Source organism: Excalfactoria chinensis, chromosome 6, assembly GCF_039878825.1.
Source record: "Excalfactoria chinensis isolate bCotChi1 chromosome 6, bCotChi1.hap2, whole genome shotgun sequence".
Classification (NCBI taxonomy): domain Eukaryota; kingdom Metazoa; phylum Chordata; class Aves; order Galliformes; family Phasianidae; genus Excalfactoria; species Excalfactoria chinensis.
In genome coordinates this window covers 8,982,591-9,009,355 of record NC_092830.1, presented here as the reverse complement: position 1 = coordinate 9,009,355, position 26,765 = coordinate 8,982,591, and the positions used below count along the sequence as shown (strand labels likewise).

Here is a 26,765-nt window from a genome sequence, read left to right as displayed (position 1 = left end):
CCAATTTTATTTATTTATTTATTTTTTTAACAGCTTGTGCTTAACTATTTTTCCTATTTGTTTCTCTGGAGACTTTGACAAATCCAGTAATTCAGAATAAAAGAATAACAGGAAGAGCAAGTGGTAACTGGTCCTAACGCAGCAGCCCATCAAACCAAGCTTAAGCTAGGTAGACTTAGTACAGGGTTATACTCAACCTGTCACTTTCAAATGACATTAGAGATTTACAAGAAAATTTCTGAAAACCTAAAATCTTGCATTTTTGATATGTTTATTCATCAACATTGGTACTTCCACATAAATCTACTTAAGACCCATATTCTACTCTCCCCTCATCTCAGATTGCTCTGGAACTTAACTGATGGAAGTTGAAGTGCTTGCTAGCAACAGGAGGCTAATGCAGTTTAAAAGCTTCAGAGAATTCCAGAAGTCAAAGATGTAAACTATTCCTCTGCCTACATTCATGCTGTGTGTACAGAAAGGACCACAGCTTTAGACAATTAAAAACATGGAATGGGGGATTTTTTGTTGTTTAATATTGTTCTGTCCTTTATGATTAACCTAACATGATTAAGCACTAGGGAACAGGAAAGGATGATAAGGATGTAAAAATATTTTAAAAAAAGAATTATTTCTGCAGTGCAATAGTTCATGCATACATTTACCTTAATAAAAAATGAATACAGTAACAGTAAGAAATAATGCTGAAAAAATAGAAAATAAAAACTTTTTTCATCAAAAAGTAACAGTAATTATTTCTGAGTTTGAGACATTCAAATTAGTGCATTAATAAACAAGGAGGGAGGAAAAAAATTATATAAAATAAGTATATACCGAAGAAAGGATAAAGGAATCATGTGATCTAAGAAACAAAAACCCAAGGAGTCTTCTAAGTTGCCTTTATACTTATAAACATAACTCTTACCTGTGAAGGCATCTGGCATACCATGTTACAAGCAGAATATATGTGATATTGAGAAAAGATTCCAAGAAAAACGTAACAGGACCTGACTTGTATTGCTGTTACACTGATGGAGATCAGCAGTGGCTTGAGTGAAGTTGAGGGAAGGAGGAATCAAGCCCACCACCCAGCAGCCATATTCATACAGTCCATTAGCTGACAGACAACAAGACGACAAAGTTGTAATATGCAGATGAACTTCAAAAGGCAGATTTCAGAATTCACACTGACCTCTAATACCTTGCACCTTAGCTCACCATTTAAATTCTTTCAAGGAGCTCCATTAAATAATATTACATTCAGAACAAGCCACTATTTGGCAGTTTAAATCATTAGAGGAGATTTGAAAACAGGTGAATCAGCTTTCTCATTTATCCTGCAGACTGCTGTCACTTAGGTGACAAAAACGAGAGACAAACAGAAGGAGCACTCTCCTGTGAAGCAGGAATTACAATTTTAACTGGAGAAGTCAATGAGTTAAGATAACTGCATCACCCAAAGTAGTGTCAATTGGCTTAGGAGAATGCAGACCAGAAGACAGATAGCCTCTTCAAGTTCTACCAACTTGGAGAGAACAGAGAGCACTTTATAAAGCACAAGGCTTTTGTTTAATACTTTTAAAATAGGGCTATGTATATAGACAAAATTCGGAACAAAGTCACAGAACTACAGAAAGGCTTGGGTTGGAATGGACCACCCACATTCACATATCAACTTACCACACACAATAGTTGTTCAACTCAGTAAGACACAAGTAAACTATTCACACCTCCTCTTTACAAGCTTAGTGAGCTGAATCAATTCCTTACAGGATCAGATGAACAGAACTGAAGCCACACAGGCAGAAGCATGGAAGGACGCTGCATCTTTTTGGTGCCAAAAGCTCTTAGGTCATTTTAGTGTATCTAACTTCAATCACAAGTAAGAGTGTCTGGAAATTCAATTTCATTTTTCGTTCTTAGAAAAACCTGTTTTTGTTACAATAATGTAGCAGAAAAATAATAGGACTAGGCTCCCAATGTTTAAGAGCTCTTCAATGGAAATTCACTACACAGGAGAATGTTCACACTCTTCAGAAGAAGTGATCTCCAGCAGGCCAGCGTTGCTGGCAGAGAGGTGGAAGAGTTCACTTAGAGCTGAAGAAACCCAGCAAGGATTTTTTTCTTCCCAATTCGGAAGCAGAATTTTAACAAAAGAACCTTCTTCTTTCCGTATGCTCCCTGGTATATGAGTGCTCTGCTCAGGACCGTACAAATAAATTTAAGTACCATTTCTGAAATATTAAATCTCTCTCCAGTGCACTCTGTTTGAAAGCACTTTAGGAACACTAGGCTGAAATAAGATGCCAAAAGGAAATTCAAACAGCAGGGCTGAAAATAATCAGAACTAATGTAAAAATATCCAGGGAAAGCTTCTCTCAAGGGCTTTATCTTACAATGAGGCACAGTCTTACAATGCAAACAATCCATTGCTATTACACTGGTAAAACACAAAGCACAATACTTATTAAAATTATGTTATTATCGTTCTTAGAATCCTGAAATAATTTTTTTAGCTGTAGAAAGACAGATGAAATTTGATTAGTTTCCTCCTCCGCCTCCCAAAGAAGACTGAAGCTAAGTGTCATTAAAATATATCTTCCTCTATGAATTATTAGTCAAAAATCTGCTGGATCTCTGATGATCCATTCTATTTCAAGAAAGAACAAAAATACAGATCATTACAGTACTGATGTTATTTTCTTGCTGTTCTCAGTTTAAATTTACCTAATTTCTTGCAGGAATATGGCTCTTTCTTGGAGAATGACACAGTTAACTGTTTTCAACAGCATGCTTAAGTAGTTGTTAGTTACAAGATCCTATCACGCACCTACATTTTTAAACCACATTCACGCATCCTTTCCTATTCCCACATATAATACTATAAAATATTGTGGGCTATGTAGATTAATAACTCCAATAAGAATGTATACAGAAACTGGCAGAGGATTATTGATTCCTTTCAGTTGTAATTAATCATGCTGCCAAGTACCTTTCCTTACTCCTGTGCTAAATTCAAATTCAATTGGCAATCATCAGTCTTGACAAGACTGACATCGAAGTCTTTGCATGTGCCAATGGGTCATCTATCACAAGAGGTACCACCAGATGTATTACAGATTTTGTGTTTAAATTTGTCTCTTACAAAAACCTCTCCTAATATATGTAAAAAGCAATGAAGTTAACTGCAATAACGACAGCAGAAATTGCCACCTACTGAGTGTGCAGATGACTTCCCGTGACACCTTACAACACATTCCATGAAGTAAAAAGGCTCACAATCACTTTTAGCTGTCTAATGAGACTGTGTTTGGAGATACTATCAACAAAGTCCAAGATCCAAAGACAGCCTTAAACCTCAGCAAAGCCCATAGTCATACCTATTACATTGCTTTCTCCCCATCAAGAAGAGCAACAAAGTTCCCGTATGCAACAGTGGCAAACACAAGGCACTTGTGGGAAGAAGCTTGCTACTGGTTAGTATCAAGAATACAGACTTGATAGGAACTGAGCAGACAGCAGACATCTTAAGGCACGTAACAGAGAGGTTGACATGTTTCAGCAAGAAAATTGTTAGTGGCCATTTAGGAAAACATTTTACATTCCATTTTCCCCTCTTTCATGTGAATGAATTACATTAAGGCAGACCAAAGCTCCAGTCCACCAATGGAAAATAAATAAAAAATAAATTCCATGAAATCAGTCAGCTGCAGCTCTTGACAGAGTAGCAACACGCTGGCAGAGAAGGCACAGCCTCTGAGGCTTGCAATACTAAATACTTTTTTATCTAGATGCAAGCTCTATTTCTTAAGTCCCAATATTTGACAGCATGACTTTAAAATATAAATATATATATATAAAGAAATTTAAAAAGCATGATATATTAGCAGCATTGTAATATACAACAAAAAGGCACAGCAGGAATTCAAGACCCAGAAGGCAACCAAGCCTGAACATTCTAAAGGTGAAATATGGAAGCAGGGAAATACTACCACTGGCTCAGTTAAACAGCTCTTATCCAGCCCTCGTACCTGAGAAAGTTCCTATTGAAACTGCATCAGTCAAGGTGACCCCAAAGCAGTTTCCCTGGGCACTCATACTGCAGAACCCATCCTAATTATACTGCACAGAAGTATAATTAGCTCCAGGTAGAGAAACACTTCAAGGCCCACACAGGGCTTCACAGCCTTTAAAAATGTGCAGAAATTTGCTAAAGATAATTGAGTTTTGTTGTCAAAGATTCTTGCATATTGGTTTGTTTCTGTATACAACAATGAAAGCATTCACCAAAACAGACAGCTTTTAACACACTGTTTTCAAATTCATAGTTTAAAAGCACGGAAGTGCTGGCAACAGAGAAACAAGTTCACAGACCTGGGTTTTACATGCTACATTTCAAGTGGACCTGAAAATAATTTTAAGAACAATGTAGTGCATAAAACAGGGGAGAAAAATGTTTTTTGAAAGACTGCTGACCTGTAAAATGTGCACTTCATATTCCTCCCATCCCCAAAGCACTCAGATCTGAGCAAATTCTGTTCCATGTCTCCCCTTTCCCCCATGTAACATTCAGGAAAAAAGCTCTTACTCCAGCACACTGCAAGCATCAGGGAAGCTCTGCCCACCTAGTTAAAGGATAGGAAGGAACAGGAAATATAGTTTCAATGAAACCATGCACTGGGCTGCTATCTTGAAATATTTTGTTTGATCTCAAATATAGAAAAATTAGAGTTTTCTGTACATGGTTTTATTTTATAATATCTTCTGTCTTCAAAAGAGTGTTTCATTGTAAGGCGGTCTGAGATAAAATGGTATCTAATTTGTTCACCACAGACAAAGACATTTATGGGGGTGTACCACACCAAAAACATGTTCCTCATATAAGATTTCCACTTGGAATTCCAAATGCTTCCAGAGGTAAAAGCATGAGGAAATCTACCAATGCACTTCAGAAAACTTGAGATTCTCACTCCGTTTTCATGTTTTATAGGTGTGTTTCTCTTTGTAAGCCCTGGGAAAGGACCCCACAACTCATTACATGGAGCCCTCCTGCAACCTGAAAGGACTTTCTCACACCAGCCAGGATTAAGCCTCCCCAAACACACCGAAGAAACACATGATGCCACCTTTCTACTTCATAACACTGGCTTTGCCCAGATTTCTGCATCAGCTTAAGATAATCTTAAAGGATAATTTAAGTGCTTTCTACTACTCCGTGTACATTACCAATTACATTACATTGTCCTTCAAAAGACAAGATGGCTCCTCCCTCTACATAGAAGCAGAATATCTTGGTAGTAAATGCTGGAAGATGGGAGCTATTCTATTTCAAGCCCAGGTCACAAGGAGGAGCAGCAGCTATAAAACAGGAACTCCAAGGCCTCTACCTTACCTTACACCAGTTTTTCCATTGAAACACAATTGAGCTACACACATCATGACAGTTAGCATTCTTTACTCAGTTGAATTTCATGCCAACAAAGACACACTATTCATATGATATGCAAACACATTCTGCCTGTGACCTGCAACGGGTGGAAGGCAAGAGAGAGGTGTTCTGAGTACTTCATGTTGCAGTCCCAATGTACAAGATAGTTAAACTGTACCAGAATGCACAAAGTACACTCTCTCACTAATGGAACCATTAAAGTACATGTAATTACAATGCTAAGTTTTGTGTAGGAAAGGAGAGCACTACAAAAGCTGAATGATTTTACTGACATGCTGTTATAGGCATGAAGTTCAATACACAGAAGAAAAAAAAAAAAAAAAAAGTCTTCTAAAAGAAATGTACCCATTGCATAATTATTTGAAAACAAACAAAATCCCTGTAATTATTGTTTGCCACAGTAGCTCTCTAAAACCAATGCTGTTGGCCTCAAATTATTATAGTTTCACAAAGCACTACCACAATCCTGCTAACAGTGAATGGCTTTTCTCTGACCAGGGCAAAAAGTGAAAGGGCAAAGGGTTCCAGAGACTCTGACTTAACAGAAGTTTGATGAGTAACCACAGAAGAGTTGCTTGCACACACAGATTTTGTGCCTACTTCTCAATTCTTTCCTTTGAAGTGGTGGCAGAATGCTGAGATTCTGCAGATTTGTGACTAGTGAAGTAGGTTGGATTTAACATCCCTTAATAGCTTACCATCACTCACTGTTGGGAAAACAAAACAAACAAAAAAGGCTTTTGCACTGACCATTCAAAAGTCATCATCTAAGGCATAATAAACTGATACTCAAACATGCCCCCTTTGAAACCAGGTTTATTGATGGTGGCTGCAAAATTGTAATGCTAAAATAGATTACATCTAAGACTACACCCTGTCAACAATAAAACAGAGTAAGGAAATCAAAATATTTATCAATTAGAATGATTTTCTCTGACAATTAAAGCAATTTAATCTCTTATGTAAGACTTATTAAATTGTTAGAGAACACTATTTGTAGCAACACTGAGTCAATAGCATGCACTCCAACTCAAAGTAAGCTGGAAAAGCAATGCAGGAAGTCTTTTCTATATCTGTCATAAACATTTTCTGTGATGACAGATGGAAGAAAAAACACAAAAGAAGTCAGTTTGTCCATTTACTTTAAGCTTCATCAGATAAACAAGTCTCAACAGTCCACCATGCAAAAGCTAAGCTGAATGGAAAGGCAATTTCACCAGACCACCTATTCTCTTAACAGTCCCAACACCTCTAAGACTCAGTCTTTCCTAATGCATCAGCCGTAATCAGTGAGAGGAACGCTGCACAGATGTGAGCACTCCATCTCCATTATGAAAATTGGAATCATATCTATCTGATATTAGCACAAAACCAAATGTCTCTCTACAACCCAAAACACCTCCAGAACATAAAGGAGCAAAATCTAGGTGAGGGAAAAAGATGGGATGGAATCTCAGCTTCTTCACAGGGAAATGCATGGGCGATCTATCCACCACAGAAGCCCCTGATTTTTCTAGTGAATCAGTTGCTTTTTCTCCTAGTTGAAAAGTGTTAAGAACACTGCTAACAGTGTGGAAGACTGTCACTACCAGAGGCTGACAACAGACAAGGATGGCATATCCTACACAATTCTGCAAGTGATGAGAAACAAGCAGGAACTGCTCTCAAAACTGTTGCACAAGAGACTGCAGTGTCAGTAGGGAATGGTGCTTTGCATTGCTGCTGTTTCAATACGCATGGTGGAGAAACATTTGTGAGGATGAATGACTGAAGAATTGCAATAGCAGGAAACAGTTCCAATGCCAGCAATGGAACGCAGCCAGTGCTATCCTTGATGCCTGTAAATGGTTCCGGCAATAATGACAAAAGCCAGCTGATGCTGCTCAGCCATACGGAAAATCAAATTTGCAGTGTTTGCTGACAGCGATCCACAGCCAGAGATGACTGCTTTGGCAATGTCACCTGACAATACCCCTTGGTGACCCCAGATACAATGAGAACTTGATAACAAGATACAGCATAGTTTGGAGAAAACTAAAGGGACACTGCTTTTATCATTTGATACCAAAATACTTGCACTACAAGTTTCTAGGGCTGCTGAAAATAATAAGATCAATCAGTTAAAAGTGGGCACATGTAACAACCTTGAAGGAACAGTTTTCTTTTCTCATGGCCAGGACATTACAAAACTGATGACAGTACAACCACCCCAAGCACACAATCAGAAGGAAGACTTGGGCCAAGATAGCGAACAAGCACAAAGCAATTTGGTTACTGCTGGAGAAGAGCACATGAAGCCAAATGCTGTTTCAGATGATAAAAGGAATTGAAATGGCACCATCTAAATGTACTTTCACTCGGGAGAAAGAAGGAACACACCACACAAGGGAAAAACAGAAAAAAGACTTCATAGTCTCAAGTAATTGGCACAAATAGACTCATCATTAGAACGAGCACGTGACACAAAGAAAAATCCCGTTCTTTAGAACAGCACACAGGCAACATAAAATGGATTTGCCTCTCCAAAGGAACAATGCTACAGCCCCCTGGTTAACGGATGTGGACTGCTGCTGAGACGTATCATTTCAATATACTTGGGAGCTGTGCTACCTTGGGTGGTTAATTGGGTAGTGCTATGGCATAATTGCACACAACTGTTCAGTTTAAGTCCCCAGTTACCGGAATTGAAAAGTGTAGAAAAATTAAGAAAAACTCCAATAATTGCTTTGAAATATATCAAGAAGGTACTTCTACTTCCACTTCACTGAGCAGACTCCTGCCTTCTATAAACTTGGGCTATTCAGCACATCAGCTTTATGTACGTGACAGCCAGTCTTCACTGGAAAAAAAAATAAATAAAAAATATTACAATCTTCACATTGTTCTACACAAGATCAGATTCTGGCTGCTTAAGTCTCAAAGAATTTTAGCTGTTTGAAGTCAGTAACTGTTTCACACATTTATTTTTAATGGCTTACAACTACCTACACAGTTTCAACTTGTGAACTATTTCTGAACTTTAAATGAGTCTAGCAGCCGGTTCCATTCTTGGGAGGGATGGTTCCACAGCACAGACACCTTACAAGAACAACGTGTTCTAAACACACATGCAGTGGTACTCAATTGCTGAAGCAGAACTAACACTACAGGAAGCTTGTACGTGTTGTTAAGATTGTAAAGAAGAAAGAGCAGACAATTATTTGCCATAGGACCATATTTAACCAGTTGTTCTTAGCTAGCCAACCACATGGGTATCATAACCAGGCAGCAGCACTGCAGTTCCACCACCCCACTGCCTGGTTCTGTGCTCTCCCCTGCTCTCAACTGTTTCAGAAAGTCAAATACTCAGAGAGCTATGGAAGCTGAAAAAACTGGAAAACCTGTTCACTGTGGTAACTATGTGACAAATAATCTCTTCGTTACTCTAGCACAGCACCTCCAACTATTAAGTGTCTTGCTACTGATATTTCCTTTGTGGACAATCATACCACATCTGTTAGCCGGAGTCAACCCTGCCCCACTTACCTGTCTTAGGGTTTTCAGGTCACAGCTGAACTACATGTAACAGTACCGAGAAAGCAATTTCTGATGTGCATGCAATTATTCAGCATGAACAGTAAACAAAATGGCGCTTGCTGTGACGATACATTCACTCTTTTGTGCCTGTTCAGTAGGAACAAACTTCTCACCCCCAGAACCTCCTCGCTGCACGGAACCTCAATGGGCACGTTTGTGCATTTTTTATAATAATAATGCATTACACAACCACTTTATCCCCTTCTATCAACTGGAAATAACACCAGATCACCACCTGATACTACAACAGACATCAAAACACGATGCATCCGGAAAGGCAAGAGATGAGCATTCTTACAGGCAAAAGAACACGTAACAAGAAAAAAAGGCTGATTAATTTTTACAGATGACGGGGTAATTTCAAAAATGACTGCTTTCAGAACTGTGTTCTCACTAATTCTAGTCTGCATTTTGCTTTTTTCTTATTTTCTGGGAATTTAATTCCTGCTGAGGTAACATATGCACTACAAATAAGATGACACCATGAGACTGTCCCATGTGATGCTGTTACCCAAACAGAAAGCACTGCAGCATACATAGCCCTGTATTTGTACCACAGTCCTTGCTGTTTCCTAGTAGCTGGAATTAAATGCAAAGATACACTCATGATTTTTGGTCCAAAAATCACACTGCATCATCTAAGTTTACACTGCAATAGCAAGTGGCTACTTCTGTAATTAAAGCAGGTTAAGATACAGGTGCTGCTACATCTAATGCAGAAATTCTGCACAGAGTTCCCACAGCACAGGTGTAACTAAATTATACCCAGATCAGAGCTAGTTTATTATGCAATTAATTCTTCACATTCGTTCAGAGATGATCCATCACAAACGAGATAACCTGCACTTAAAAACAAGAAAGTAAACCCGATTACCTCAGAGTTAATTGAGTGGCAATAAAAACACGGCTAGGAGTGACGCCGAGCCTACTGGCCAGCTGCAGCACGGCGCCAACACCGAAAACAGGCTTAGGATAGTAATTCAAGAGAAATCCTTCTCACCTGCGATGCACGGCCACGTGCATTACTCAGACTTATACATTCTCCATCAGACATCCGTTTTGCTTGAGGAAAAAGGGAAGAATTTAACCGAGCACGCTTTGCTACAGCAAGCAGCGCTTCACCTCCCTTCAGCCCGGCTGTGAGGGCAGAGCTAAGGCAGCAGCAAGCCAACGCTCTCACGCGCAGCACGAGCGCGCCCGTGGCGCCCCCTGGCGGCCGCCCCAGCGCTCTGGAACCTTCCAGCACTTTGTAGGCTTCCCGCATGCCTGCAGCGCGTGCCCTGCCGCCCTCCCGGAACCAATCTGACCATTGGCTTTCTAAAGCACAAAGTAAAATAAATTAAAAAACGCTGGGGAAGAAGCAGGAGGAAAAAAAAAACAACAATGAAAACAAACAAACAAACAAGGCCGGGAGTTTGTAAGCAATACATCCTCCAGGCTAATTTTTCCTACAAGTTCAGGATCGCTCGCGCTGCAGCCACGTGGGCTCGCTGCACGTGGCAGTGCCAGCAGGTGCTCTGTGTCCCACCACTGGGTGCCGCTCCACCCGCACAGCAGGGAAGCACTGAGCTGAACGAGCAGGGCAGCACTTATGGTGCGAGCATGAACACAGGTGCACGAGGAGAGGAGCTATTCATAGCAACTGGACAACACAGCATAGTGGGCTTTTTCTTGCGACCTGTGCTCGTTTTCCACCTTTTCCCTGCTGGCTGCTTTTCTATTGAACAGGACCTCTCCTGCCTTCCTGCCAAGTCAGTTTCCCTCCCGCATGAAGATATTCTCCACTAAATTTCCTTTTTAACAGCAGAAACAGAAACCCAGACTGGGATCTCCCTGCAGGCACTCTGAGGAGATCACACGTCGCGCTCTTAAATCGTGATACTCTTTCAAGCAACAGAAAGAGATTCTACAAAACTGACACTAGAAAAATTAAGTACAATCATCTTAAGCCTTGCACAGTCAAAATGCAGCATTCATCCCCTTCCAGGATCTCTCTCCCTCTCTCTCTACATATATATATATAATACAATTTACCTTTTGGCATAAATTTACATTACATTGGAGCTTCATTAAATTTACACACACAAAGTAAATGTATATGACCAATTTTAATGCATGAAGCAGGAATCTTTGAAAATGGATTTTTCGCCCTTAAGATTTTCCCTCTAAGATAAAGCATCAGTAATGTCAGCTGAAAAGTATGCAGGAGAATTTTTCAGTGGACTTTCTTGACCCAATTATTTGTAATGGTTAATCATCTGCCAGCATAATCAATAGATATGGCAGAACTTCTGGTATACTGCATCACTGGCAATTCAAAATAGCATGATGTGAATAAATTCCCATTCAATTTTCCTAAAAACTGAATATGCCATTTCTGTTTGTTGTGCTTGTTGTTTGTGCTGTTCCTATATACTGGAACAGGTTGCCCAAGGAGGTTGTGGATGCCCCATCCCTGGAGGCATTCAAGGCCAGGCTAGATGTGGCTCTGGGCAGCCTGGGCTGGTGGTTGGCAACCCTGCACATAGCAGGGGTTTGGAACTGGATGATCATTGTGGTCCTTTTCAACCCAGGCCATACTATAATTCTGTGTTTCTATTTTTCAGAAACTAAGCAAAAATATGTGTTTGATGTGTTAAGCAAAGCAATGCAAATCACTTCCATCCATCAAATGATATTTGAAACCCATGTTAAATCTCACTTTGTTATCCCATATCTTCAGAAACTCTTGGAAGCCAAACACTGAAGATTCAATAAAGAATAACAGTGAAAACAAGCAAGGTCATAAGTGGGAACAGAGCTCTTGTCTTTGCTAGCAATTAGATCTCCTGGATTCTTTTATGCTTTGCCTCAGTAAATTGCAGGTCATTTCCATCCCTTTCATTTGCTTTTTATTTCTCAGAGAAAAAATTTCTTTCTGCCTATTTGCAAACAGTAATTCCCATAGTTACAGTTTTTTGTACACATAATAGGTAAAAATCAATACCCACTACAGTTCTTTTGAAGTGCATGATAAAGCTCAATGCAATGAAAACTAGTTAAGGTTCCCTAGTTCCAAAAGCTCAAACACAGGAATAAATCTACACAAATGAATAATAATTTGGGGGTCAAAGCAATTTGATTATGAATGAAACAAAGTTGTTTTTTGTTTTGGTTTGTTGTTTTTTTTTTTTGTTTGTTTGTTTGTTTGTTTTTCCTGCAAGAATTAAGTTTCATGTATCTGTTACTTTTTTTTCCTATTTCAAGTTAAAATTGTTAACTTTTACACAGTTTACTAGGCTCATAATATCCACTACTCACACCCATCACCATCCTGAAGAATGCCTTATATAAAATATATAGTGCTATTCATTCGAAACCCATGCTAACACTGGTATGCAATCTCTCTAGAGTTACTAAGGAGCCTCCAGAGTCCCATTACATTGTAGGAGTGCAATATACATGTGTTACCTGAAAACAAAATATTAAGCTAAATAAAATCATGTTTACCCTGTATTTTCAAAAAAATTGCCTCGTTGCTGCTTACCACCAGCGAATGGGAAGTAGAAGACACTTATTTCTGCAGTGCAAATTCCAAAGGTTTTCTAAGCTGGTATTATTCTTTTTGGCTTCAAAGAAAATCTTCCTAAAATACTCTACAGAATCTCTGAGGAAAACAAACATCCAGCATATGCTAACAAATTGCTTGCATCTATTACACATATGCTGACCAGCTTCAGAATGGAATTGGCAGCTCTAATCAAGTGCTGCTCTGCAGCCCAGGAGGCCTCAGAGAAACTGGAGAATTGTGTCAGCCGTCTCTCCAGAAAACACCGAGCAGTTCTACTCAATGAGTCCGTGCATGCCACCCTTTTTTTCCTGATGATATTTTCTATTTGCATAACAGCCAATTAAATTATGGTTTTGTGGGAGATCTAAAATGACAGCACAGTTTTCCTAGCAGTGCTATAGACTTTCAAGATCAGTGGAAGCCCTACACTAAACTTTGTATATCCTACAGCTGGCTAAAAACTGACTTCCTTAAGAACCTCTTTAAAGCAGTGAAGTTGCTGTAACCAGTTTTGTACAACATCCTTTTTCATAGTTTTCATCTCCCTGGCAGATGTCAAGGTGTACTTTTTATGCTCAATAAAATAAATTGATTTTAAACACCTTCTCATACCTTGAGTTTATAGCTACTGCATTTAATCTCATGCGTTACTCTCTATTCCTTTTCTTTCGTGATTCACTAGGACAAATGAAGTGGGAAACATTGCACATTACTCCTAGTAAGTATATGGCATATTTAAACATCCTCATTTCCCCTTGTTGTCCATTAAATTAAGACACAAAGTTATCACCTAAAGATGCTCATAGCTCTAGTTCAAAGTTCAGGTGGTTGCTTAAAACTATCAGACCTTTGTAAGATGCCAAAAAGAAGAGAGATTTCATCTGGAAGAGGAAAACATCCAAAGTTACAGGGTTTGTTTCTATTATCTATCTGTGGGAAAGATATAAACTCTCACATTCAAGGTTGTAAGGCAGCCTCAGTTCAACTGGAGTCAAGATGAAAGTTCTCCTCTGCAAAGGTTTTCCATCATTCTCCATTTCATGACTGTTCCTTTCCCTCTGAAGGTGAACTCTCCCCACAGAACAAATCAAACCTCCAGTCCGCTGGTCCAAGTTCTGACAGCCACATAACATTCAACTTTTAGCGAACAAGAAAAGAATAAACAGACCAACTGCCAGGTGGGATTGTTTTTCTTCCCCCTCCAGCATGGCAGTGCTAATTAAGTTTTCCATAAGTAGAGTGGCTTGATGTGAAACCAGCTTACATAACCTCATGGAAATTATGTGAGGAAAAAAAAAAAAAGAAAAAGCCATTTAAATGACTGAATAGGGCTCTTGAGTAAAGGGAGTAAGTATTATATGAAGGCTGAGTAAATAAAGTACTTCACAAAATCTTGATCCTTTCTTACCGCTTTGTTGTTGTATATAATCAATATACCACTATCACAAGGATGAAAAATGTGACTGTAAATATTTTACTGCTGTCATATACCATCCTGAAAGTGCCATTACAGACCTCAGTTTTTACAGTGCCTTGCTATATTGTTAGAAAGTTATTCCTCATTAAGTGTATTGAAGAATATAATATACAAAGAGCTTTAAAATTAACGTTTCTCAACTAAGAATAAAAAAAAAAATACAAAAAAGCAACGATAGGTCCAAAGTTTTTTCCAAAAAAAATGCAACATATATTTAATAATCATGACCCTATTTCTTTTAATTAGACTTGTACTCTAAATAACTTGCCATTTCTGAAAAGAGAGCTCAGGATAGTAATTGTCATAATGAGAACTCAACCAACTGACAAACCAACTTATTTTTACTGCCAGGAGCAACTTTATACTGCCCCACTCAGCACTGTGTGAAGGATGCTCTAAATTTCACCAAAACACAGATATTTCTTCTTTGCCATGGTAAAGAGCAGGCCAAAATATCTTTCCCCCTCCTCTCTTCCCCCTCTCTTAGTATTTTATGAAGTCTACTTATATAAGAGCAACTATTACGGAAACATCAATAAAGAAACTGCATAAGTTACCAAGAAAGCACATAGACAGTGCCTAATGCTCAGTTTTACATTGATTGCTGCTGTAATATCTCAGAAGCCATTACAAATACCAAAAGGCTCACTCTTACTATCATGACAGTAAAAAAACATCTCTTCTTACAGGTGATTGAAAGGAGTAACAGTGAGAAAGAATGAACTTAAGACAAAACTGAAGATAAGCTTGCAGTATGATATATAGGGATTGTCACTGGCTATAACTCATCCCTTGCTTTATGCTGTGGCATTTTACCTTATATCCATTTGAAAGTACTCAAAGTCAGCCTTTGACTGGTTTTTCTCTGCAAACTATTTCTTATAATAATCTAGTTTACTTTCCATTTTCCTAGATGCAATCCAAGGTGATTTAGAAATTCAACAGAAGCTATCACTTGTAATTAAGTAATTTCCTTATATTTAACTTTGCTATACATTCTGACATCTGGTCTGAAAGAGCAAACTATGAAATTTACAGTTTCTAAATTATGCATTCTCTTATGGAAACCAGCTCCCCAACATACATGTCAGTTTTTACTGTCAAAAAATACAGTTCTTGCTTTGTCTTCTATCAGATGCCTATTCTACAGTCCAACAGAATGCTTGAGTGTTCTGTTGGACTGTGCAGAAGCCTGAAGGTTACAGATTAACAGGTCCCCATCAGAACTCTTGCACAGGAACAGCCATGGCTCTCCTGTAAAGTGCACCTGGACTTCCACCCCACCTCCTCAGTCACTTTGCTCTGTGTGCTGGGTGAGATTACAGGAGAAGCAAAAGGCCATCAGCTCCCCATTGTATGACACAAGGCTAATGAAAGCAGAGTGTTTAAGCAACTTGCCTGAGTTTGAATGTGCAGTCAGCTTCAGAAAGATGAAGTGATTTTGGCTGTAGAGTTGTAACCATATGACAACATATCCTTAATTTCTTACATCTCTACTTGGAAGTGAAGTAAATTATGTCTAACAAATTTCAGTTTTCTAGTCCATCAATGCTGCCATGCCAGAGATACTAAAAATAAGACAGTGAAATGTTCAAGAGATATACTTACCAGTATTATAGTCCAATGACTTAAATAGTGCCATTAGAAGAGACATAAAACAATCTTACTTTTTGATACCATGTTTGTGAGGGAGTTTAGGATATAACCTTTAAGTTCTGCATACACACCTGTAAGCACAGTGCATTAGGTGACAGTGCAAGCCATTTCACACGTAGATAGGATGACTATATGACATTATCATAGTATCATAGTATTGTGCGAGTTGGAAGGGACCTTAGAGATCATCGAGTCCAACTCCCGGGATTCGAGCCCTCTGTGTAGCAGAGCGGCACTTCTACCCCCTGCTCCACAGGGGGGGATTCGAACCCGGGCCCCCTGGTGTTGCAAACGGGAACTCTACCGCTGCGCCACCGGAGGCACACAAAAGCGAGACGTAAACATCCTTAATGATACTGAATGTGTTCAAAGCAACCCTGTTAATACAATGATGTCAGTTTCAAATACATCAGAGATGTCAGACTGACTCAAGCTGCTACAATCCAGAAAAGCAGAGATTTATATATATATATATATATATATATATATATATTTATATATCTGCAATGACACTTATTTAGAATGTCCAGAGCAATGTTCACGGAGTTTGGAAGAGGTTTCTCTTCTTCTTTGCCCCCCAGTATTTCCTGGTTGGTTGGTTTTTCAAAACAAGAAGAAAGTTCAGGCAACAGCCATACTCTGCCTCTACTGAATCAGTTCTTCCCTCACAAAAGTTGTAGAACAAGCACTTAATTTTCTGTTGCGTGGCCTTTTAACATGCAAGCTCGGTGTCCCGCATAAATAAGTAACCAGCATGGGACTTGGCTCACAAAAAACAAATTCTCTCCTGAAACCCCCCCAGTTCCAAACATTCATAGACATATCTCAGACCCACAATGCTAAATCTGTCAGCCACAACATTAGAAGTGTGATACACACTCGAATGACACTATTCAAAGAACAAAACAAAACAATCCCCCTCGCCATCTTTGCATCATGTTCACATTGATACAAAAGCTCTCCACAGTCAATAGAATCTGCGAAAGCAGTAATTTCAGAGTCTGCTGTTTTTCAGGGTGGTTCTCTGACTCACACAGAACTACTATTCCCAGCAGATGGCAGCTCAGCCAAGACATGATATAAGGTGAACAACAACACTTGGAGCTGATGACGGTGCTTGCCTAGGTTTACAGACAGGAGCTAGCAGCTGGGAATGCAGACAAGGTGTTTGCGTGGTTACCAGCCATGGGACAAGGAGTTCTGGCAGGCAGGAGCACAGATTCATTAGCAGGTGAAATGGCCCTCAGATGGAAAAGCTAGTCAGAACTTCTGCCCTGTGTGAGAGCTGTTTGTTTAGGGAACTTAAAGAGAACACAGTTTGAACTGAGGCTGAACTAGGCAAAGAATCAGAGTTAAAGAAGAAAGGAGAAAAACTTCTTGGGAAGCTGTTTATGTGCATTCTGAAAACAATGAAAAATGAAGATATAAGCACTTGCTGCTTCTCAAGAACCAGCACGCTGTGGGAATGAAAGTCAGCCAGAATAACTCAGGCAGAGCAACTTGCCAAGAAGAAAAGCTCAGTGTTAGATCGATGCTGATTCCTAGAATTACTTACGAGAAGTGGCAAATTAAGACTGGCATGTTTCTTAAAACTGCAAGGGTTATAATAAATAAAGGATTGAACCTGCACTGCATTAAAAAAGACAGAAAATTTCCTCACTGAAAAAAGGTTAGGCAGTGATAACATCATTCAATTAAGCAGAAGATTTTGCACACTTTCTATTCTTTATTTCTTACCCACTGCCCTGCTGAAACAATCTTTCCCTTACGCATCCTTTCTATATTGTGACGTGTTCTTCTTTCAGCACTCTGCCCAGCCTGCAGCTCTGATAGATTGCACTCGTTGCTAGCAAGGGATTCAAAGTAAAATGCGACCTTCTGGAACCCAACCAGAGGAAAAAGAGGGGTGGGGGGCAGAGACAGAACTGAGGAATACATCTGCATACTGTGACAAGGGCACTCTTCTCTGCGTCATCACCAGAAGCAGCTCTGACAGGGTCCAAGGAGATGTTCTTCCATCTTCTCCCCATTACAAAAAATAATCCCGAAGGAGAATAGAATGTACAAAGAGATCTTTTTGCACTGACATGGAAAACAACCTGCACAAAGCTAAATAACCCGTTCCAGTAAGTTCAGAATTAATATGTCGTCTCACACAGCAAGAGATCTGGCATCTCGGCAATGGCTCTGTTTATAAGAAGGAGCAGCAGAATAACTATTAAAACAGTTATAGATCTCCAGGACAAGAAGAAAAACAGATCCATCTTCCCCTCCAAAACAGGCCTTACTTTCTCACTCCCATTATTATACTGCTAGAAAATAAGTCACAAAAGAAAACACCCCCGAGAGCGAGCATCTTTGTTTCATTTTCCTGCCTCTCCACAGTTCTTACCTCTGTTTCCCAGAGTGCTTGCACTTTTTTCAATAGGCAAAGTACGTTTGGTTATTACCATGGTATTTGCACAGGAGTTTACTGTACACAAACATGTCATTCTCTACAAGTAATTCAAGCACAAAAGGTTCAAAGCAGTTAAATCTGGTCAAGCATCCAACTTTCTCAGAGTGGGACTGAGATTTGCTCTGTGAACTCCTGCCCTGTGGATTTCGTTCAAAGTGGATGCTTGTATTCTCAAGAATGCAAGAGTCAATGTACAATCACACAGCAAACAGCTCTACAAGCAGCATAAATGCGGTTGGACTTGATGATCTTCGAGGTCTTTTCCAACCTGAGTAATTCTATGATTCTAAAGGTTTTTATTTAGTCAAATGTTTTAGAAAGATCCTTATACTGCTAATACATTTCCCACCATGAAGTGAGCAACAGAAAACAGTCCCAGTGGCAATCCTCAGTAGGAAGCACAGACAGTGTTTTGTAGGCCAGGATTTTCTTCAGTTTGCTAAGCAGCTCCAGGGGTTAGAACCAGTATTGGAATAATATTTGAAGACATGGCTCACAATATACCTCTTTTACAAATAAAACCTCAGAGCTTTCTTTACTTCCAAGTAAAGTCTATCACAAAGAAACCAGCCCACTTCACCAGAATGGCAGCTAAATTTAGGAAGAAAACTTGAGTTGCTCTGAAAGACTACAAAGGCAGCACTGGGACAGCCACTGCTGTTTTGCACACAGCCTATCAATGACTGGCTGCCTGGTAATTGTTCTATATGCAGCAGAGTGGTCCAGATGCTCCCTAGTAAAAACTGGAAGAAGTAGCACAAAAGACAGGTGCTCTCCTGATGGAAAATGATCAAAGGGACAGAACTCCTGAGAAGAATCAAGCATATGTTGATATTTTCATTAGAATTTTCTAAATAAAAGATGTACCCTCAGTGAAACCTGGATATGACAGTGATTCCTTCATGAGATGTGAAAATAAGCCATCTGCTGCTAGCAAGATCTTTACAACTGCTGTGATCTTCCGACCTCTGTAGACACACTCCTTCCAAACAGATGCTTCCGTCTGCAGTTTCACTACAGAGCTGTTTTCTTTTATGGCATCAAGAGCTGACACTCTCTTCCTCAGTATTCTCACACAGAGATAAAAAATATTGCAAACAAACATGTTCTTCCTCCACCCTCTCATATCTATGGACCTCCCTCCCTCACATCACAGCTACTAAACAAACAATACCGGACAACAGTTCTTTTTCTTATCGCCTGCATTAATCTGACCCACCCTACCTGCTGGTATCTGCACTAGATCAGTTGAAAAAAGAAGTAGAAGCAATGCTCATAGGCTGTAACTAAAATCCACTGGATGTAACACATTATAAAACGCTAGTTAGCAATGCTGAAAAAACAGATTATTCTGAAACAAGCTGAATTCACAACCCTCGCTTCCCAGTATGTGCTTTTTCCTTGGAAGAGATGGCAAATCAGGCTGCAAAATCGTCTGCTGTATTACGTTCAAATATAATTATCTGACTACTAAATTCAAGACTTTAGTACTTCATAAGGTAAACAAATCTATTTCCTTAAAATATAGCTCTACCACACAGTCATCACTGAGTCATTTCACTGTTACTGTCTGTATTGGAGACATCATTTGACATGTAAATAAATAACTCCAAAAGCCAGTAAGGAAAAGTATGATCTGATAATAAGATAATAACACTGAATCGTAGGATAGTTTGGGTTGGATGGGACCTCGAGGACCGTCAAGCTCCAACCCCCCTGCTAAAGCCTGTTAACTGAAGGCTCTCCATGAGCGCTGAATAACGCCCGCTGTCAATGTCTCCAGAAAAATAGTACCCTGCTTATAAAAGCAGAAAAAGCACAAGAGGAAAGAAAATTGCTAAGGAAAGAAAAACAGTGGACTTCACATACTAGAATATAATGCTTTACAGACTATGCATACATACATAGAATATAATGGCAGTTCCTTACCAGACTAATACTCTGTTTTAGATCCCGTGTTAATAAAAATTAACTTATGTGCTGAAATAGACATACCTCAGGACTGAGATGGGTTCATTGCTATGGAGGAATGAACGGTGACTTTTACTACTCAGAAAACTGTGTTTCGGAACACTGGGTGGAGCAGGCAAAACCTTTCAAAAGGTGCTGTTTCAAGAACTACCGCGGACTTTCCTGCATGAAAACTCATGGGATGGATAAGATAAGCGGACTTGGTCGTAGCAAAAGTAGAAATAGATTCCTAAATGATAAGAAACAGTAAGAATAACCAGGCAGAATAACTGCCCTTTAACAGATGGGATCTAAAAGGTCTTAGAGAAGTTCACAGCTTTTCAAACTGCTCTACAACTTTTGCTTAGTTTTAGCATTTCAGTTCTAAAGTTCAGAACTGCAGAAGAGTACATCTGATGGAACTAACTGAGAACAATAGTAAAACAAAGTGGTTATCAGCATAAACCTGACGGGTTTTTGGAATATATATATATTTATATATATTTATATATATATATATATTTTTTTTATTTTATTTTATTTTTTATTTTTTTTTGCACGGAATAACCTAGGCCAAGTGTTTAAAAGGATTAAAAATACTAAAGCAGATGGAGATAGATAATGACTGAATCTAAATCACAACACCAAATCAGTTCATGTGGTTACTTCGTAACTGCAGGGAATTTGTCATCTGCGTGAGGTTTTGGTCACTTCCAGGTCATAATTTCCACATGAACAGAAAAATGACAACATTAATCTTGTCTATGTGCTGAACAAATAAAAAACCCAATACTTTAAAACTAAAAAACAAACAAAACAAAACAAAACAAAAAAGGAAAAACAGAAAGCCCATACTGCTACATGCTGAAGAGAAGCCTCAGTGCTGTGGCAATTATTAAGATTCCCCAAAAAATACCAGAGATTCCTGATCTCTGATATGCATAACATCCGATTAAATGAACAAAACCATTCCCACCTGGAATTAAAAACCTATCACTAGCTCTAATTTAATGATCCATTATAGCTTTGTAAACATATACAGGAGGACATCAGCAAGGACTTTGCCTTCCCAACTCCCGGTGCAACATACCTCAGACACACAAGGAACTGCACATTTTTTTCCCCCTTCCCTCATCTTTTATCAGACAGACAGGAGGATGTAAGAGAAAGTTCTTTCTGACTTTTGACAAGCACTGTCTATAAACTGTTTGAGAGGATACATGTCAAGTACAACAACATTGAAAGACTGCTTAATAAGCTTCATTTAGAAGATGTATCTGTTCCATAAATACATGAGATAAATGGAAACTAACTAGGGCCCATCTGACATCCCTAGTTTGGAACTTGATTTCATTTTTTATGTATTTGGCAACCTTTTTTTTTTTTTTTTTTTTTTTTTTTTTCCTTCTTTCTAAAAATATTGAGTACATTAGGCAACAGACACAAGCACTGAGTACTGCTATCTAGATTTCTGCAGCTGTGAATTTAATCGCAGTTCCAAAAACTGAAACCAAAGCAGGATTACCCAACGTTGAAGAACAGCCAGGTTGCAGCATTTACAGCCCTGGGGTTGCTCCGGCTCCTGTGACGGGCCCTGTTGCTGCTCCAAGCCTTGCGACAAGTCCTGCAGCTGCTCCGCTCCCTATGACAGGCCTCACGGTTGCTTCAAGCCATGTGATGGACCTGTGGGTACTGCAACCCTCCTAAAGGGCGCAGATGTTGCCACGAAGCTCACAACTAGCCTTGCAGTCACTACAGTCACTGTAAGTCTCACAATTCAACCAAACAACCAGTGCCTGTAACTGTTGTCACCTACAAGCAAAAAGAAAAAACGCCGTAAAAAGCCTGAATGTTTAACAAGGAGAGCTTGTAAGATAAGACAAAGGAGGAGCAATGTCACACAAAAATGGGAGGAGAAAGAAATAGTCCAACTCCTAGCATTAAACGAGCTATGAGATGTGTGAAAAGATTATAGACGTTGGCCACCTAAACACCACATGCTTACAACCACTGGATCGCTGGAAAAAGACCCCGTGCATGTGGCTACTGCCCAAAATACTGTCCCGGGCCCTACAAAGCAAGACTTCTGGTGACTCGACACCCCAGGAAGAACTGAATCAGACAACGGAACTCATTTCTGAAAGTCACACAACCACACGGGCCCACTGATCAGGGCCACGTTAATGCATAAAGTCCAATAAAATCACATTCAAAGAAAGGAAGGATAAAGCACCAGATGAGAAAACGACACAAACAGTAGATGGGGAACCAGGCAAATTCACCCGAGTACCCAATTCATCCCATAAACCCAAATAAATATCTAGCTTTGGCAGACAGTGCTGACAAACTGCAACGGAAGAAAAGATCAGCAAAAGGGTAGCTGGAAGTGAGGCAACTTACTTCACTGAAAATCTAAAGCAGACCCTGCCTGACAGAGGACGTGGGCGAGATTAAGGGAAGAGCTGTGCCATATCAGTCACGATTACAAACCAAAAAACAGGCCAGTATAATCCACAGCTCCAATAAAAGGATTTTCCTTACGGGTGCAGAAAGGAAACTAATGGGTAGCTGACAATTCAAACAGTAGGAAAGACGTTTCAAAGAACCAGAGACATTATTTAAAACTAAAAATCAGCGCACGCCAGAGATTAAAAGCAAACATCGCCGGAAGAAAACATGAAAATAAATTCTATTCTCAAAGGTATCTGGTGGCAATAAGGAGCTAAAAAGAGCAGAACACTTACTTGAACCGAGGCTTCCAAGAACAAAAGGTAAGTCAAGGAGATCGATAATCGACAGCAGCCGCTTCGTGCTCGCTCCTGCCGGCCAGGTCCTCCGCGCCGCTTCATTTTTCTTCTGCTGCAGCTCCCGAAACACCAGCGGCGACACCGTCAGACCCGCGGAGCAGTAAGTCCCAACACCAGTAAAAAAAGGGAAACCCGACGTCAAAAAACGAACGGGTCACGCAACCACCCAGCCAAGGAAGGCCTTGCATTCCTCCCCGCATTGCCTCCCAACCCAATTCACCCCTGCAAAACCCGCTTTGAGCGGCTTTTCTCACCTCACTGACTCACTGCGGACTTCCAGCCGGTGCTGCGGGGGATCGCAGAGGCGGGCAGACCGGGCAAATGGTGCCGGGCACACAAAAAGCAGCGGCCAAAAGACAGCTTCCCTGCTTACAGGGGACCCCCAGCCACTGCCTCAGTTGCAAAGGGCCTGGGACCCCGAGGCAGCTTCTCCCTGGCTTACAGGGCAGCCCCCGTCCCTACGGCCGAGGGAGGCTCCTTCTCCCACCAGTCCGGGGCACCCAGAAACGCACCCCGCTAACGGGGCGGTCACCCCACGCAGGCTGCCAGCAGAGCACAAACGCTCACGCACCCACGATCTGATTACAGATGGGTGGACGACACCCGTGGAGCCACAGAGCTCGGCTTCACCCCCGCCCCCCAGTGGCAGGAACGACTCTCAGCAGCCAGGTAACGGAAAGCCGAACGCCTTTCATTGTGCTGTTGGCTACATTCGCTTTCATTGCAGCAACGAGATAAACTCTATTGATTATTATAGTAAAAAGCTTTGGAAACAATCTTGTGTTGATACATCAGTATCCTTTATGCCCAGTTACCGTCACCATCCTGACTTCTTGTCTGCAAACTGCAAAATGTGAGTTTTTCAATCAACCTATGTAAGTCCTCCCAAGAGGATATAAAAACCAACTAGCAATATGTGAAACCCACATAAAATGAACATATAAAGAGATGTTTTTTATTAAAACACATAGCAAAATACAGGGACTGTGCCAACTGGACTGTGCCAACTGGACTGTGCCAACTGGACTGTGCCAACTGGACTGTGCCAACTGGACTGTGCCAACTGGACTGTGCCAACTGGACTGTGCCAACTGGACTGTGCCAACTGGACTGTGCCAACTGGACTGTGCAAACTGGACTGTGCAAACTGGACTGTGCAAACTGGACTGTGCAAACTGGACTGTGCAAACTGGACTGTGCAAACTGGACTGTGCAAACTGGACTGTGCAAACTGGACTGTGCAAACTGGACTGTGCAAACTGGACTGTGCAAACTGGACTGTGCAAACTGGACTGTGCAAACTGGACTGTGCAAACTGGACTGTGCAAACTGGACTGTGCAAACTGGACTGTGCAAACTGGACTGTGCAAACTGGACTGTGCAAACTGGACTGTGCAAACTGGACTGTGCAAACTGGACTGTGCAAACTGGACTGTGCAAACTGGACTGTGCAAACTGGACTGTGCAAACTGGACTGTGCAAACTGGACTGTGCAAACTGGACTGTGCAAACTGGACTGTGCAAACTGGACTGTGCAAACTGGACTGTGCAAACTGGACTGTGCAAACTGGACTGTGCAAACTGGACTGTGCAAACTGGACTGTGCAAACTGGACTGTGCAAACTGGACTGTGCAAACTGGACTGTGCAAACTGGACTGTGCAAACTGGACTGTGCAAACTGGACTGTGCAAACTGGACTGTGCAAACTGGACTGTGCAAACTGGACTGTGCAAACTGGACTGTGCAAACTGGACTGTGCAAACTGGACTGTGCAAACTGGACTGTGCAAACTGGACTGTGCAAACTGGACTGTGCAAACTGGACTGTGCAAACTGGACTGTGCAAACTGGACTGTGCAAACTGGACTGTGCAAACTGGACTGTGCAAACTGGACTGTGCAAACTGGACTGTGCAAACTGGACTGTGCAAACTGGACTGTGCAAACTGGACTGTGCAAACTGGACTGTGCAAACTGGACTGTGCAAACTGGACTGTGCAAACTGGACTGTGCAAACTGGACTGTGCAAACTGGACTGTGCAAACTGGACTGTGCAAACTGGACTGTGCAAACTGGACTGTGCAAACTGGACTGTGCAAACTGGACTGTGCAAACTAACACTATGATTGTCCATAGAACTTGTTGCTAAACACATGATGTTGATTAAATACATGCAGGTGCACTATTCTTGTTCAAAGCATGGTACAGAAAATCTGCAAGGGAGAAGAAAAACACATCTATTTAAGCTACAGCAGCACACAGTATGTTTAGGCATTACCTAGATCTGCAGACAAAATACTTCCAGGCATACTTACATGGACCGGTGAGTTCATATAGAGAGAAATGTCTTCAAATACAGCATGAATGAAAAGTTTATTTTATTATCTAAGTACTCTTAATTTAGTTAGAAGACATGCAGATTATTCTGTTCTCAAAACGTATCTTGTTGGCCGCAGCAGATTATCCAACAACAGCTATTTCCTGTCTTTATGAATACACAGTATTCAAGACTGATCAGATCTTAGGCTGTCAAATTGATTAGCCTAAATTACTGCCCATGAAACTTTTAAAATACGTTGCTTTCTTAAGCTGTATCCTCTCTCAAAGGTCTGTTTGGACATATTCTAGCAGGATTCATTGCATACTTACTAAAGAGATGCTCTCTGCAAAGGGCATGCCATGATCTTCTTTGGGCATTCAGATGTTGCACATCACTGTCATCAAGTATTCTGTAGATAGCAGATTCCAGTTCACATTCCCGTGAAATAGCTGTAGATTCATCTTATCAGTGTAGGTATACCTGCTCAGTACCACAGGTCACAACCTTTTAAATACTGCTATACATGTCCTTGACTTTTGAAAAGCCTTTTGGTATTGCATTACACTCTACCAGTTCTGCACAGAAATGCTACTATGGGTGCAGTCACACCATCAAGCCAATTCTCACTTTGATAATAAACTGTTCTACAAGCACCTTTCTCTTAAGAAGTAACTGAACAGATCTTACCTCTCACTCCAGCAACATCTGAGATGCCACTTCTTGCAGGAGCTGCAATCACGGTAGGCTCTAATTCAGCCAGTCCTACTGGCTTGTGGAAGTAGCTCTGTTGCACTAAACTATGTCATTTGCAACTTTCTGCAGCTTTTATTGTGTAGATGTTTGACTGGAAGCTGATGAATGAAAACTAATTCTCCACAGCTAAATCCGCTACCTCAAATGGGAAGAACTTTCAAGCATGGTTCAAGCAACTTCTGTTGCTTCAAATCTACGGTAAACTCATAACGGTATAAAATAATATAACCACTTCGCACATAGAACACTTACACTGTATCTATTTTCTCGGGTGATGTTGTAGTGTAAATGCGGAATTGTGGAATTAAATGACAACTTATTTCACCCAATAAGTACTATAAATATCACTTCAACCTTCTTGTATTCTACCTGCTCTTTCCTCTCCAGCAAGAGAACTACTTCAGGATTTCACTATGCAAGGGAACTTCAAGCTGCTCCTAAGGATGTTCGTTGTGCCACATGTAACCATCAGCAATCACGTAACTTGTAATACAGTTATCAGCATCTGCAAACACAACATAAATAAAAAAGTCACATTGATTTTTTTATTATTATATAAATGTAAAGAAATTTAATAAAGTGATCTATCTTTGGCATTTAATCTTTGCAATTGAATCAAGCACCACCATGCATCACCACAGCCATAAATCATCAGTTGCATTTCAAGAGCAAAGCAGGGCAGAGATATAAATCCCTACATCACAAAATAACACAAACTTACTGAGAATTCTTTGGCAGACTACCCAATTGTAAACCAGCTGTACAAAACA

General features: G+C 40.3%; 1 protein-coding gene across 2 annotated transcripts in view; it reads right to left on the bottom strand.

Moving 5' to 3' along the window:
- Nucleotides 1-23,119, bottom strand: part of LOC140253702 (rho GTPase-activating protein 22-like) — a 222,330-nt gene extending 199,211 nt beyond the window's left edge. The window contains exon 1 of one of the 2 annotated variants that reach the window (XM_072339446.1): nucleotides 22,861-23,119. The gene's annotated coding sequence lies outside the window, so the exon portion shown is untranslated. The remainder of the gene's footprint in view (nucleotides 1-22,860) is intronic. The other variant, XM_072339445.1, reaches the window with a different exon arrangement.
- Between the last annotated feature and the right edge of the window lie 3,646 nt (nucleotides 23,120-26,765).